Here is a 17,182-nt window from a genome sequence, read left to right as displayed (position 1 = left end):
AGTTAGAGTTCAGGGGAACAATGATCAAACAGACATTTATGGTAACTGCTGCAAGAATCTCTGGTTTCCCAGCAAGGAACTGCAACTCTGCATGGGATTGTTACCTCATGAGCAGCACACAGGATTCTAATTATGGTTATAGTGATAGGAAAGGGGACAGAAAGAGACTGCCAATGATGAAGTCCCCTTCTCCACTGAAACAGCCTGAAGTGTAATATTTTTTCTATTTACAGTTGTCCCTGTGGTCTGTACTAATGACATTATCTCCCAGGAGATCATTATCTGATGATTGTATCCCGTCATGGATTGTTCTCGGTGACCTGAGTGCTGTTGGAAAATATTATTTTTGTAACACCTGCTACATCCCTGTCTCCTGTTGGACATTTAGTTCCTCCTTTGGCTTGATGCCTTGCTACATTTTCCACAGTCTGTTCTCTGTTACAAAGACTTTTTTTCCTGTTTTCCTGTGTTATTGCTGTACAGGGCTACTGCTCCTATCAATATTGTCTCATCTTTTCTATATCAGCGTTATCTTGTGTGGTGTCTTCTCTGTTGCTAGCATATAAATTACATCGTTGATTCTTTATGGTTTCTTGCACTTTGAATTGAGTTATAGCTTTTATAAACATGTGATCTGGCTGTAACAGAGAAATCTGACAACTTGTCATTCCTGGAGTCTGTGGACTGTCTTGTCTTGCATTAATTCATCTTATAAGGTCCACTCTTTCGGTGTTCAGCAAGAGTATGAGCTACCATATTAACATCCTCTATTGATACTCGATTACATATGTCAATATTTTGCCAAAGGGACTTGCTCTTAGGCACTTCTTCCCACCCACTTTTTTTTTTTTTTTACTTCTGCTTTTTCCTTTGTTGTTTCCTGTCATCGCAAATTTAATTCTGTTAGGCAAATTGTTTTATTTCTCTTAAAATATTGCTGAGATGAAAATTGTAGTTATTTAAAAAGAATTTAAAAACCTGTATATCCTTATATTTATATATATGTCATATAACAAAGTCACAGGGCTCCATTTGCGTGTGACTTGTATTAAGCTTTCAGTACCTCTTGGAGGCTTTCCCAGTACTTTATTAAAATCACACACATTATTTTTTCATAATTGGAAAGATATTTGAAATGTATTAAAATATTTAAATTGTGTAAAATAAGATAGGATATGGTTAATTTTACAGCCTCATTCTTGCTATTCGTCAGTTTTCTTTATCCATATTCTTGAAGGATTAATCATTCTTATCCGCAGAGGTGAGTTACTTTTCTAATGTTTCATATTAAAAATGTGGAAAATGATACAGTTAGATGCTATTATTTTTGTCCAAAAAGCTACATAAAGAAGACCCTATTTTAAAAGACTTTTAGGCTTCTGAAATGTAAGAAGAAACAGAATTTTAAAAAGAGAAAACATCTAAAGGCTAATTTTTGTCTGAGTCTTAAAGCAAAAAGCAGTCTTAAGAAAAGCATCTTAGAAGAACAGTGCACCTTAAATTGCAAATTGAGAACTCATGTTACAAAGCCCTTTCCTTTTCAGAACTGTATGCAGAAATTACTGTGAACCTTTACGTAGGTTTCCCTTTTTCATGGCTTTTTGAAGTTCCCCTTTAACTGGGTGCTCTGCATCCTGATTGAGGTTCAGCACATTTATATCCAAAGGAAATCACATCATGGCTAAAAGTAAATGACATTGCTTCAGAAGACTACTACTTCTTACAGAAATCATTTTTGCAATCTCCTTTTGATCTTCAAAAAAAAGTCTTTAAACTAGAAAAAAACCTTTACACTTTCAGCCATTACCATAGTCTATAAAAATAGCCCTTTGTAATAAATTAATTACCTTTTCAGTTCATGTATTCATTAAAAACTGTATATGCAGAATCACAATGTTACCTATAAGTGGTATCTTGAACAAGGATAGGTTAATTTTTGCTTCTGAACATTTTAAACAAAATTACTGTTTCTCAGTGACCCTGGAGTGGAGAGGTATGAACTACTTGACCCAGCTATCAAGAGCAATGACATATAACTCCATCTGAATCTGCCTGAGAAACCAGAGCATTAGTTCTTTCCAAAATTAATTTGCTGGTAAGCTACAGTTAACAGCTTGGGAAAGGGAATTTAGGTAGGATCATTACTCTTCTTTTTTCTTTTCCATTTTCTCTTTTCTTTTTCTACTTTTTTTTTGGTAGCAAATAGACTCATTTCTTTTTTTTTTTTCTTCTTTCATTCTTTTTTTTTTTTTTTCTTAGCAGATGTGCTAATTTTCATGGCAAATTGAAATTCTGACCTGTGAAGATCGGTCAGTCTGTATATGCAATGGAGGTTGTATATATTTTCTTCTTGATGATCTAATTAGCAAAATCTCATAATAACCCTCAAAAGGGTTCCAAGTACATGCGTTTTTTTGTTTGTTTGTTTGTTTGTTTGTTTGTTTGTTTGTTTGTGTTTTTTGTACAACAGCTATTTACTACTGCAACATTGGAATTAGGGGCAAGTAGCTGGAAAGTTAACTGTGTCCCTAGAATTTTCTCCAAGGTAAGTCAATATGAGATGACTTTTGCTCTTCCTATTTCTCAGAAAATGCAAAATCATTCTTTGAGGCCAAGCTTTCACACAAATATTTTTGAACACTAATCTCACCATACTTTGAAATGAAATGACACTACACCTGAAACCCTTTTCCTGCTAGCCAGTAACAAGACGTATCTTTCTTATGTTACTCCATTGAGAAGGCTGTTAGATACTTTGCTGATGAGTATCCATCTAAAAACAAGGATAAATTGTTAGGGTCAGCTGAGGTTGGAAGAAGTTATTTTAAGCTGGTTTCTCATTTGAGAGGTTGTATTTCAGTTGAGTGGTCCAATTCAGTCAAATGGGGGCCTACAGACAACATGACAATACAAAAACACAAAACAAACATTTCCTTTTAAGAACACTTTGTTCATCTGCCTCTGGCTAGCAGTGCCTCAGGTTCATTTGTTACGTTCAGCAGCTACCTTTGAAAAGTGTCTTTTGTATTCAGATACAGTTATTTGGCCTGAAATGAGTATCTCCCACATGTACAGTCAGAAGTTTTGGTTTCATCAGGATCTTTTTTTTTTTTTTTTTTTTGTGGGCAGATGCCTATCTGTCCTCTACTAAGTACTACCCTTTCCATGAAAAGGAAATGTCTTTTCAATAAATTTTTAAAGACTTTTTTTTTTTCCCTGACACAGTTTTTTTTGTTTCTTTTTTTAATGAAAACATTCTTTTAGCAACAGGATTTTCATACCAAAATCCTAGTTATTGCAGTGCAACAGACTTGTTTCATTTTAGTTTTCCAACAAGAATAAAATGAAAGCATAGAACAAAGTTTCATTTTCTTACCTGAGATTTAGCTTTGAAAGCCAATAGCATTCTGCTTCTTCTGGAACTCCCCAAGTGAAATTCCTTCTGATTTGGCAGAAAGTAAAATTTTTTGCCACTAAACCTCACACTATTCATTGCTTCTCTATTTTAATACTTTCTGTAGTCCTTCTTTCATTTGTTGTATACATTGGATAATGATTTTTTTTTTTTTAAAGTAAAAACACTGCAATATTTTATATCTCCTGTAAAATTTTGTGTGAGACAGGTGGACAAACAAAAGGCATTTTTCTTGTTATTTTATCAGCAGGCTTCTCATTGCTAGCAGTCTTAGAATGTGCATATTAGAAGTCATAATGACATAAATTAGCATATTTATGAATGCCATTGTGGCTCTTCAGGATTATTGATCGTTGAGAATTTCCTAGATTTTTATGTTGTTGCATTTTTGTTGTGTTTTCTGAGAAACAGTAAGTTTGGAGAAATAGTGGTATATTTAAAATAATTAAAATTAAATGTTATGATAATAAGCCATTAATAACGCTGCACAAGAGAACTGTATGTGAGAACATAAATAACTACACTGTAGGCTGGAACATCAATGGCACTGTAGCATAAAAGAGAATTCCCTGTAATGCATTATGAAGTAAAGCAGAGAGCCTTCCACCATAACCTTTGCTCAGTGCTATTAACATTGAAGGGGGCTGAAAAATGTCAGCTCATTAGCTGCAGACAGATGTTTTCTGCTCCAGACCACTGTTATTAAGTGTAAGGTATTGCCTGGTACAATTTACATCTACACAGATCTGTGACATACAAAATGTATACACTTACAATACCATGTTCTAAACAATGCTTCTCTCCCTGGTAGTATTTTCAGTTAATGTCTTCACTGAAAAGTGATGGGTGGGGAGGGTGGAGGGGATTAATTCCCTTTTCTGATTGCAATTAATCAAAACCTTGTTAACATGGCCATGTATTATATGGGAATAGAATAGAATATCTAACAGGATAAGACAGCACTTTAATATCAGGTTTTTTACAACTATCAATACTATTTACTGGCGTTAAATTCATGATCTGAAATACTAACACTGGTAAATTTTGAGTTCATTTAGAGCCAAAATTTACCTTTGCCTTGCTGTGGTCTAAATCTCACTTCTTAGAGGCCAGATCTTTAGAAGAATTACATTCCAAGTCGCTTTTTCAGCACGGAGTCCCTTTAATTTGGTCTTAGCACTCTTTATATGGCACTGGGATACATAGTTGTTGTTTCCATGGTCTATATAGCCTGTAGGGCATTCCTGTAAGAGGCTTGCAAGAGAAGCTGTTAGAGAACATTTAAGCAAAGGCCATGCAGAAACCTCCTTTAGGTCCCTCAAAGATATGATTAGCTTCTGCAACTGTGCCTATGTCATATTAAAGAATTTTGTGCAATCTGGCCAAATGAGTTTTGCGTTAACCTCACTACAACAGGTCCATGTGAGACAATTTAGCATCGGAAAGAATGTGTATGCCACAGAGAACAGTAACAAACTTTTCAATTTTGTAATGCGAGAAAAAAAGGGTTCTGTTGTTCCAGTCAGCTGCGAATAGTTCACCATCTGATTCTTAGGCAAGAGAAGATGTAGAAATTCCCCATGGGTTAACAAACATCACATCACCCAGTCCAATTTTCCAACAGCTGTTAACATTCAACAGCAGAGACCCTGACTTTTGGCCTGCTACAGGAGGAAGATTTTGTTGGTTAAATCTGAAATCTCTTTTAAATTAAGCCTCTTTTTCCAAAGATGTAGTCTGAAACAAAAGTCTCCAGGTTGTGGACCTCTTGACACTCTGGAAGCTTTTTCCTCTTGGGTGTGATCTCCCTAGGTGGGAATAACCTCCCTCTCCTTTTGGAGAGCTCTTTGTCATCTGTACTAGAGCAATATGGTATAAAACTTAATATTAATGAGACTAAATTGTCTCATATTTTGATTTGTTACAAAAGAGAAGAAATATCAACCAATAAATGCTTAACTGTAGTTTTCTTGAATGTTTTGAAATGGAAAAGAAAATAGCCTCCAAACCAAAGGCATACATTTTAAACAAAGGATAACATTTAAAATAGTATATATGCATTTAATTATTTAAAATTCCATTTCTCCATCTTTTCCAAATTAGTTTTAGAATCATTTCTATTCTAGATGTGCATTTATTAATAGAAATGTTAGGGCAAGAGTAATTTCATGAAGCATGTTTATTTTTTAATAAATCATTAGTCCACTGGAATTTAAAAACTTAATCTTCTACAGAGAATTGCAGATATAGTTGGTGCCTGTATTTATATGCTAATGGCACTAAGGGAAGAAAGCAGAATTAACATATAATGCTTAATTAAGAGAAAAAATGGCAATAATCCTATAACTTGGAAGTAAAGCACAAACCGTTTCTGGTGCATAATAGAGACTTTAATGATGTACTTCCAATGTAGCAATTCTTAAATAATGGTTCTGGCACTGGCAATAACATAGAGGGGAAAAAAGTCCATTGAGAACTATTGAAATAAATTAATCCTGTTCAGTTATAACTTTTAAAAGTTCATTCCTTATGGAATGTTTTTTGCATTTCCTTCATCGAATAGCAGTTTTTATCATTAAGTATTCATTGGGGAGTATTTAATTCCGCAAGGTGCCTTTTTTTACATTGTTTTTAAAAAGGATGGTATCAGTCTTCTGGAATCAAGGAGGGTTTTGGTACTTGGTTTAGGGGAGGTAGGATTAGATAGACTTAAGGTGAGGTGATTTTCTATATACTTGTATACATCATTGTTTCCATTTGCAGTATTTTATGGTCCAGAAAGAATGAAAAAATCTTTGATAAATTCTTGTCTGGTACTGCCAGGAGTCATATCAATTTTTAGCTATGGAGGAGGATGTGAAAATAACACTGTTGCATTGTGCTGTTACTGGTGGTTTCTTTTCAGTCAAATGGTCTTTGTAAGGCATTTACCAAACAACTGTAATGCAACATTAAAAACAAAGTCCCTTCATTCCTACACTCATCAGTTATTAGCTGTGGTCTATGTGACTGATCCAAAATAAATATGTCTATTCCAACTCAGATGGAAATTAATCTTAGAAAAACTGAACTCTACTATTACTTTGCAGAAATTTTAGGTATGCAGCTTGCTATGCTTCTTACTTCCAGATTTAGAAAACATGAGAACAAACCTGATCCTCTGAAGAACTGAATATTCTTTGTGATTTGTTATTGCTTGCTGATTTCTCAGGAAAAAAAAAAAAAAAGTGTTTTTTTTTCAATGTTTATTTCACAAACGGGTGTTTTCTCACCTCTTTGACAAATCAATATATGAGGTAAAGAAATAATGAAATGCAAAATGGTTTGCACCCATATGTCTCTTTACTCTTTGAACGATTCGTAAAAAAGCCTGACTATTGAGTTTTCCTGAGGAGCACTCTAAATAGTGCACAAACACATTGATATTAGGATTAAGAAAGAAAAACTTTTTACAATTAAACAGTCAGGTTCCGCAGGTTCAGGACTGATATCTGATACCAGAAAGCAATTCAAAAGAAAGTGAAGCAATAGCTGACTCCCTATGTGTGCGTGTGTGTGTATGTTCAACTTTTGCTCCATAAATTGTATACTTGAGCTTGAAGATAATTTCACTTGCAGAGAGGTATGTTCTGGTGAATTGCAGCTTTCTGCTGGTTGTCAGCACTCAGTGCTGTGAAATATTTTTATATTTTTTCATGCTTTTCTACAAATAGTCCACTGCTACGATGTATGTACCCCGGAATTAGTATGCTCTTCAGTAAAATCTTGCCCTCTCATAAGACCTAATGATCTTAATCTCTGCCTTTACTGGAAGATGTGCATAAACCTACTCTACTTGCTGAGAGTAAAATCTACCCTCAAAGGATACCGTCTTCTAAAACCCATGTTGAAAATGCAAGTGGGATGCCAACTGAGGGGTATGAAACATGCATGTTCTGTACTAAAAGTAAAAAGCTGAAGCCTTTTCTGGCCTGTAAAGTGTTCAATGACATAACAGCAGAACCCAAAGTTGTGAAATACGTGAATGTATATTTTTTTTTGTTGTTAAAACAAAAATGTTATTGGTAGTAGTGCAGCTACAAAACAGAGTGCTTGCTTTCTTTTGAAAATACTGCTTCTGTCACTGCTCTCCCCAGTCTCTTATCCCATTTGTCTGTTCCCCACAGTTGCTTCCCACCTACCATGCTGGTGATGGATTTTCATCTGAGGCCTGCCTACACATTATGCTCATGATTTTCTACCTATGTTAACTTCATTCCCATATTTTTCTCTCAAAGATTGTGAACTTAATGTGAATGGAAACTTTTGTGCTACGTGGCCTTCAACTATGTAAGTCTTTAACAAAAACATTAGGAGTAATTCTAATGTTCATTGTATGCATTTTAATATTCCATTGTAATTTTTTATTGCTGCTTTTACAGGGCCAAATTCAAATAGCTTCTGAAAGCTTTCAGTTGCTATCAGGTCAAGGTAAGTATCTAAATACTGCCTGAGGTGCATAATGATAATAAGGCACTTTTCTTTCTTTTTTTTTTGTTTTGTTTTAAGTATGGCAGACACTGCCAATAAACATCTTTTCCTATACTTGGCTTTGAATTCTAATTTAGTGATATTTTAGTACCTGTATTTAAAAAAAAAAAAAAAAGATAAAACGAGTGATTAAATACCAGGTTTATAAGAAGAAGCTTATCAGAAAGACTGAAGTTGTATCACCTGAAAAGGAATATGGGCCTTGAAAACAGCTAATGAAGGATTCTGATTATTATTTACTTTTAGAGAAAAAAAATATCTACAATAACCAAAGGAAGGAGAAACCATTCCTTTGGTCCCTTGATTCATACGTGCAGTATACTAAAAGTGAATCGTTACTGTGGGAAATACATGAAGTAATCTGCATTCGGATCTAAATGTAAATTAACATTTCCTTTTGGTAGAAGTCCTATGCAGCTACTTTCCATTCAGGTTCCCCATCGATATAGGAAGTTCCCTGCCATTCAGAGCACTAATACCAGTTTTGCATTGAAGTGCTGATTAAATTTCAGAAAGTAGTAATATAGCTGCAAACCTTTAAAGGCTAATTTTTCTATATGAATAATAACATTTACAGTTATACCAACTGTGATGAAAATTATGAATCTTAGGACTCCTTGTGGTTCAGGACTCATATTGAGTGCTAATTGTGATCAGCTAAAGCTGTAACATTGCGTAGTGAGCAACTTTCTGGGTAAGGGGTTTATGCATTCTATTACAGGAACCAAAAGTAGTTATTAGTGGAAATTAGATGGAAGATTATGTGATAAATTGCTTAAACAACAACAACAACAAAAACAAAAACAAATAACAAGAGAAGGTATTTATTTAACTAAACTTAGCAGCCAAGACATTATTAAGGTTACACAAGACAAGCTAACATCTTTCTTCTGTCTTTATCAGGTCATTAAAAACTGGGACTAACAGTAGGAGTCCTAAAAGCACCTAAAAGTTCAATCCTTTCCGATATCAGTTTCTTCTACACAGTGCTTGATGTGATCTGCTCCTAAACTTACAAAAGCTGCAGATGTTGACAATTTGAATGGGTGATGCAGTCTGATGAAATGTTGATGTCTACAGCTAAGGTAGTCATTCTATAGTCTCTTCAAATGTAGTCCAGTAAAAACAGTTTTTGCCACTTACTAGTATGTCGCAACAGGATTTGAACCAACCTGATAGTACCAGCTCTCATGGCTGTCTTGGCTTGCCATGGTTCTATTTAAGCTTAGATGGGTGGCATATCAATTGTCAAGGGGGCAAGTGATCATTCATTACTTTCTCTGCTGTCTCTGGCTCTGGGGATGGCCTGGCACACCTTGGTGGTCCCTGCATAACAAGCAACCAAACCTTTTGTGTTCACTGGGCTGGTGAAAAATCTTTTGCAGCTTTCATGTTTTAGCTGGGCATTGCTAAGATGGAAGCAGACTGTGACAAGAAAAACATATACAAATAAACCTAAGTAAGCCCAGAACACAGAAGGAAGAAGCCCCCCACCAAGGACATCAAAATCTTCCCAAGAGACCTCAGGATGCTTTGTCACCTTCCTCCTCTCTTTTGGAGTAAGTCTGAAACTATCAACCCTAGGACCCAGAAGAGCACTGTAAAGGGAATATTCTAGGTGTATAGCAGTGCACTAAGTGCATGGCAATTTAAACTATATTGTCAGTACAGCTTCTTAATGAATGTGGAATTTCAGTCTGTTAAAATATTATCTGGGCTAAAAAATAGTCTTCACCCTACATGCAAGATGTTTTCCATTTTTTAAATAACAAGATTATACACGTAGCAATAATAACGGTGAAAAACAGGTATTTTCTAGAGGCTTTTTCTGGAGATCCATCTCATCTAGAAGATCAGATAAGTTCACCAAGAACTATTATTAACTAGAACAGGACCCAATTCACTGGTTGAACCCACAGGGGCGTTTAACAGATGTGGCTATAGCAGAATTTTTCAGATGGACCAGAACTTTCCCTTCCTGTGCTGAACAGACTAGACACAAGCTGTCCCCCCTGCTGTTCCAGAGAGGGAGCAATACAAATTTGGAGCTGTCTTCAGAAGACTGTGGGGATAGGCTCATAATCTTCCAGCTCAACATCAAATGATGCCAGATCATGTTTTTAGGAAACAAAAGGAGAAATCTAGGTTTATTTTAAACATTTAAAATATGAGAGAAACCAGACACCCCCCTATTAAATTTCCCTACCAGTTAATAATTACTGCTTAAAAAATACCTTGTTTCTGATTTGCATTTGTTGAGCTTTGACTTCCAGCCAAAGCATACAATTGTATCTTAGCCTACTATGTGGAAAAGCCCTCTGGTGTATGATATCCTCTTTCCATGTCTGTTTGTATAGATCCCTTAAGCTTGACTTTGATGAGCTAAATAGATTGAACCTCTTAAATCTTTCTGTAAGGCAGATTTTCCAGCCTTTAAATCATTCTTGCAGTTTGTTACTCTACTCTCTCAAATTTTGTTACATCATTTTAAATGTGTGGAGAATAGATTTGAGTATCTTATCCCAGTAAACATCTCAAATAATACCAGAACTTTACATTTTTTTCCAAATATCCACCTGTTTATACCTCTAAAGACTATATTAAATCCTACAGCTAGACAATCTTCCCAGTCAGTCTGAAATGCTATTCTAGTAGTCAGACTGCTATTCTTTTTTTCCAGAATTGCTCCTAGGACAGCAATGTAATCATGACCTATAATCTTTGTTTTAGGAGTATGACATTAAGGTCAGAACAATTTTGAATGCATGGTGCTTACTGAGTTCTGCAATATAATGGCATTTCACTCCATTACTGTGCATTACTGATTTCTAAAATCTTTTTATTATTTTTTTTTTTTTTTCATTATTTACCATAATGCCTTTAATCCAAAAAGCTTAGCATCAGTTCACACTTTCCAAAAATGAGTGGCACAGAGGCTGAATATGACTGGCACAATAAAGATTGTTGCTCAGGCTGCTGTTTGGATGTGACCATTGTGCAGTACCTGATCATGGTCTGCTGTAAAAATCCTCACAGCCTATTTCAAGCATTACCACCACATCTTGTAGATAGAATGAGAACCCTATTCATCTCCCTACCCTTTACAGAATTTATAAACAAACCTTTCATCACCGTTTTCCTTTTGTAATAGAGTTTTTTTTGTTTGTTTGTTTTGTTTTTTTTTTCCATATTCAAGCTCATTTGGAATTGTTGCAAGTTCAATCTGTGTATGCTTCTGCAATACCACAAAACTTAGTGGGTTGTTTTATATTAGCCAGTATTTCTATGGGTGGAAAAGCAAATAGCCTTGATCCTCTGGTAAATCACTTCCAGTTACGTGAAACTTAAAAAATTGGCCGTGCCTTTTCAGTTGTTTTTGTGTTCTGTTGACATGACAAAAGTATGTCATCTTGTATACATTATGGTCAGAATTTTTGCCATGAAGTAACTCAGAAATAACTCCTTGAAAATGTCAAATTTGAGTTGTACTAGCCCTTATTAATGTAGCTACGTATGAACAAATTGTCTCATGGTTTTTAAAATGCCTGCATAAATTTGTCTTACAACACATAAGGATTTTCATGTTTATGATGCATTTCTCTTGTGTTTATTAAGAAGAGCTTAGTGAAGGGTCTTTCTTATTAAAAAGGTGCCTCAATTAGACCACATGGATTCCAGCAAGCTGGCTTAGGTAAAGGATGATTTAACTTTAGCTTCAGTCAAACTACTGCTAGAGTTGACAGATGAATTAAGGATGTCTGAGTCAACAGCAATTCTTTTAAGGTCAGATGGGTCCAGAGGGCTTCGTCCATGAGGCACAAAACCAAATAGTTCCAGATCAAATAACTTAAAAGCTCCACTGGGTGAGACCCAGACACAATAGCTCAGGTTCAAAGAACTTATGTACGAATAGAGATTATGAAGGAACAGCTCAAATATTTTCTTTGAACTTTTTTTTTTTCTATAGAAGAAGAGAATTGGAAAGTGAGCATTTAAATGTAAAAAATATTTTCTGTGCAAAGTATGATCAAATCCTCAGAAGTCTAGGTCTCTGAAAATTAGCATTGTTCCTCTAATACTAAAAGGACTTAATCAGTTTAAAAATCACAATATAAACTTTGATATGCCATACCTCCAGTTCTTAGTAATCACACACAGAGGTATTCTAAAATTGATAAAATATCAGCTTGTTTTACTTTTCTGTATATTTATATATGAAGCCCTTGAAAATACTCTCCATTTGACTTCTATTCAAATTACATGTGATACAAATGAGATTTAAATATTGACCTGGAAATGTTACAATTCTTTACAATTTTGTCACTTTACTCATTTAAAATTGAGTTTTCCAAATGACAGACAGACTTGTCAAAACAATAAAAGTTCTTCTCAGAGAACCTTCCCCCCAAAAAAAAACACAAAACAAAACAGAAAAATACAACAGAAATATTTGGATCATTTTTTCCCTTTTAAAACCTTCAGAAAGCTTTTTAGGTCTTAAGGCAAAGATCAGATATTATGCCAAGATTTTCCAAAAATTCATCAAACTTTTGAAAAAAATTGAAGAACTCATCTGAACAAGAGCTGTGCACAGAGCCAAAGATTCTGTTTTCATTAAGGGTGTTCAAAGCTCTTTTCTTAGCAGTGCTGAGAAACCAACAAATGCTGTCCCCTATCTTCTTTTTTACTCCCCTTTTTCAGTGGGAAAGGATTTTAGTATTCGCTTCTCTCTAGTGAGACCATTATTTGGACTACTGCCTAAATAATAATTATTTATTTGTGGGATGGAACATCTCAAGGAGGAGAGCCTGACTGCAATTTATTTTAGAATAATTCATGTTCCTTTGCTTAGGGAATTCACGAGGGTTATGAGAAGATTAGGTTATAGTTGTTCGTATTGAAATGGAATAGCAGAACCCTAGAACTAGCATTTCCCTGTACAACTGTCTGCCCTAATCACTGGGCTTTTCATTGTTCTGGTAAAGTCAGACATGATTATGGGGTTAGGTTTTTGGATTTTCAAACTTTGAACCAATGCAAACCAAGCTCAGCTCAAATTACCTTAAAGAAGTTTTTTTTGTGTGTGTGAAGTTCTGATGAAGTGGCTGGAAAAGAAAATCAGTCAAATTAATTTCTTTTGTTTGTGGTAATTGCTAAAATGTAGGTCTCATACTTATCCTCCTTGCAGTTTAACTTAGACATGATTTTAAGACCTGCAGTGACTGAGTCATGAAATTTAAATTTCTCTATTTGTATTATCTCCAGTCCTTCACCCCTAAAACCTTATTGCTTTCTACAACTACCTTAAAGGAAGATGTGGGGAGCTGGGGGTCGGCCTCTTCTCATGGGTAACTAGCAATAGGACTAGAGCGAATGGCCTCAAGTTGTGCCGGGGAGGTTTAGGTTGGAAATTAGGAGCATTTTCTTCTCAGAAAGAGTAGTCAGGCATTGGAGCGGGTTGCCCAGGGATGTAGTGGAGTCACTGTCTCTGGGGGTGTTCAAGGAAAGGTTGGACATGGTGCTTAGGGACATGGTTTAGTGGGTGACATTGGTAGTAGGGTGATGGTTGGACCAGGTGATCCTGGAGTCTTTTCCAACCTTAATAATTCTGTGATTCTATGTGTTTTCAGATTTGCTAAAAATATTTAAAGTTATCATCTTCCTACTATGTGGATGAGTCTAGCAGGTTAGCAGGTTCTGAAGAAGAACCAGAACCCTGGGTTATTTTGTTATGTTTTGCTTCTACACAAATGTTTTTACTAGTAAACGTAGGTTATTATGGGCTACGTCATTCTCCCTGTTAGTGATCCACTCCTGTGTGTTAGCCAGTCATTGTCAAGCTAAACCTGTGCCAGGGCTAGTGGATATCTCTCTCTTAATTTGGTGTTTGCACCAAGAACTGTAGGCATTTTAAAATGAGTTTATTGCAGTCCTTTTCTCTTTCCTAGATAAAAAACTTTGTCACAGCTCAGCAATCACAGAAACACTACTCTGCCTGCCTGCTTGATTTGTTTCCCATTTATAAATGGATTTATCCCTCCAAAAAGGTTCATTTAGGAGGGAGATCAACTCTAACCAATAGCAGAAACTGAACAGATTGGAGAAACAAAGCTTTGGAGATGGGCTGAAATGAATCAAATTAACTGTGCTGTTTTCATTTTGTTTTCATTATTCCAAAGTAAGACAGCGTTCTGTATATTTTTTTAAAAAGAAAAAAACGCCAACAACCAGTCAACCAAACAACAACAACAAAAAACAACTACCACCACCACCACCAAAAAAAAACAACAGTGGAATCCCAATTATCCAAACATCCATTATCAGAGTCACTGTTTCTGATAAACTTTTAGCATCCTTACTCCCTGACTGTTAGCTTGTTATTACTCATATCCCAAAATATTTTTGTGAACCTAACATATCACATAATTGGCATCTTAAGAATAAGAGGATGCTCAGCAAGAATAGTATGCTTTTGGTCTTATTTTGAGTATTCCCCTTTGAGCAGCAGATATTTTGGAACTTGAGGTTGGGATGGTATCATCCCATGGGCAGGATTTCACCTGATACAGTTTCTAGAAGTGTCTGCATCTAATTTCTGATTCTCATCTACAATCTCTCTCTGATAATTCTTTTCCTTCAGAGAAGGAGATAACATATCAATGTGTCTAGAGATACTGGTACATATCTGACCTTTGTGTCTTCTGGTAAATGTTTAGAATTTAAATTGCTCAGCTGGTAGAATGTTTCAACCTTTCCTTATGAGGGCTGATTTTCTCTGTTTGTGAGGCCTGGATATGACCATATGACATGGTCATATCCTAGGAGAAAAACTAATTTTGTTTTATTTGAACCATTGCTTAAAGCGTCATGCCCTGTGCCTACTAATTTCCAAAGCTCCACTGGTTACATAACAGTAATAAATAGCATCCTTCTCAATATAAGATAGGATAAATCTTCCCAAACAAAATATAACTCTTTTCTATGGCACTTTCTAGAAAAAGGCAAATCAACCTCCTGTATCCAAATTTCATCATTTTATGGATACTTTTATAGCAGAACCACAGGAGGTAAATACATATCATGTAGAGCTTAGAGCACAAATTCAGTTTCCTTACAGCAAGGTGCTTGTAATCTCTAGTAAAAGAATGCTCGTATATTTTTGGTGTTTGTGACCCTTCATCTTACTCCTCAGTTTTGTCTTCAGTCTCATGTTTCTTTCTCCCATAATGCTTCTTGGCACAGCATACACCAAATATCTGAATAAAGTTGACTTCATAGTTTTAGTGCTACCTGTGTGTATGTATATAATATAGACACAAACATATATATATATATATACACACACAAAGTTTTAACAAATCAGAACTTTGTTAGAGGATGAGAAAATGGAATTTGCTATACTGGGTTGTATCATTCATTGTTAAAGTCTGGTGGCTAGTTCTGACAGAGGCAATAGTGATGACTGACAAGATGTGAAAAGCCTGGCAACATGTACCACTACATGAATGTACAGCCATGTATGTATACATTCCAGCAAAATATTTTTATTCCTTGATCTATGTAGTGATATATGAAATGCCAAATCATAATTATCTGTTTTTGTAGGCCAAGGCAAGGTATTAGTCATAATGCTCTTTATTTATGTTTTGGAAGATTAGCGGCTATAGGCTTCTTCAAGCCATCACTGTGGCCAGTATTGTCAGGATGCTTGTATGTATGCTTGATATTAATTTAAAAAGAAAATTATTAATTAAATTGTCGTCACTAGTCAGCACAATGACTGCTTTTTTCTCTCCTCCAGGCAAATTATAGTGAAAAAATTGTTCTGAGGAATATCTTGTAAGCAAATGTTTTATCAAAAATTAAGTAAATCTGAATAGGAGTCTATGAAGGGAATCTTGTAGAATTAAATGCTTAAATGCATTGGGTTTATTCTTTCTTTTCCTGTGGCTGTTCTTCCTCACAAGTAAAACAACAGATATTTAAACATTGGCGAACTTTATCCTTAGTTTTTAATCTGTTGCCTATAAAGAATACCTGTGGAGCACTGTTTCCCAAGAAGCCAAGAAAGACTAGTTAGTTAGAAAATGAAGTTATGATGAACAGTTTACTCCAGCTTTTTAAGGACATCATAATGTAAATCAGCAGAGCATTGTGAATATTCTTGCAGAAAATAACAGCTTGTCCGATAATTTCAGTATGTTTGTCCATTCATCTAACAAAAATAAAAATGAAGTAATTTGGTAGTATACTTGTCAGAAAACAATTCTGATATTGTTTGCAAATTAAAGGTCTCAGTCCAGAAATGTTTGTTTAAGTGGATTTTTTATTTTATTTTTTTCTGTAGCCTTTAGGGCTGCTAGATGATCTTTGACCTAAGACAGAAGGGCACACAAAACCATATTTATCAGTAATGACATTTAAATCACTAATGCTAGCTATATGTTGAAAATTAAGCACGTGACATGTCTAGCCTTGTGTAGTCTTTAGTAATTTGCAAAATCAAGCTTTAATATGAACAAAAGTAACAGGGCCAGTCTCTGAAACCAGATCATTTTTAGACAACATAAATTACAGAGGAATAATTTTTAAACAAGAGGCACCTCATCTCACTCTAATACATGAGATGTTAAAATGACCAACCTTAATCTTGGGTCACATGACAGATTATTCAGTACTTATCACTCTTTTCCAAATATGTTGGATGCTTCAGGTATAGCTCAAGGAGGCTGAATTTGGAAGTAAAAAAAAAGATATATTTTCCCTCTAGAAGGTAAGGAAGAGAAAAAAAGGTCTCCTGAACCTGAAAAGATCTGTTACATTTCTGTTGCAGCCTTTTTTTAGCCAAGCAGAGGAAATTGGGAAGTCTTGGGCTTGCCTACAGTAGGGTTTGAGGCCAAGGTACTGCTATTCCTCTTTGTGTGGTTCAAGGGCATAGTGTTCAGTCAGGGTGGAGCACCAAGTCCTAGCCCTTTTCGGTCTTGCTCAGAGTAAAAAATGTTAACTTTGGTCTCCTGACTCATGAAAGCAAATATACTCAGTTTCTAGCATGTGTGTGTAAACACATAAATATATATAAAATTTTGTTGTAAAATGAAGTGTTTCAAAAATGACAAGATTTTTTTTTTCCCTTTTTTGTTTTCTTGGCAAATATCATTTGATTGGAAGTCATGGATAAGTTTGTCTCCTGAAACTGGTACATTTCAGTGATTAATCTTCGACTATTTTCTTTCTCTA

General features: G+C 35.2%; 1 long non-coding RNA gene across 1 annotated transcript in view; it reads left to right on the top strand.

Moving 5' to 3' along the window:
- The first annotated feature begins 7,585 nt into the window (after nt 1-7,585).
- Nucleotides 7,586-17,182, top strand: part of LOC308194082 — a 66,133-nt gene continuing 56,536 nt past the window's right edge. The window contains exons 1-3 of the long non-coding RNA XR_013950243.1: nt 7,586-7,744; nt 7,837-7,885; nt 8,849-9,030. This is a non-coding gene — a long non-coding RNA (uncharacterized lncRNA). The remainder of the gene's footprint in view (nt 7,745-7,836; nt 7,886-8,848; nt 9,031-17,182) is intronic.

Source organism: Anser brachyrhynchus, assembly GCF_964034855.1.
Source record: "Anser brachyrhynchus genome assembly, chromosome: 4".
Taxonomy (NCBI): domain Eukaryota; kingdom Metazoa; phylum Chordata; class Aves; order Anseriformes; family Anatidae; genus Anser; species Anser brachyrhynchus.
Note: the sequence above shows the minus strand (reverse complement) of the source record. Positions and strands in the feature narration are given on the sequence as shown.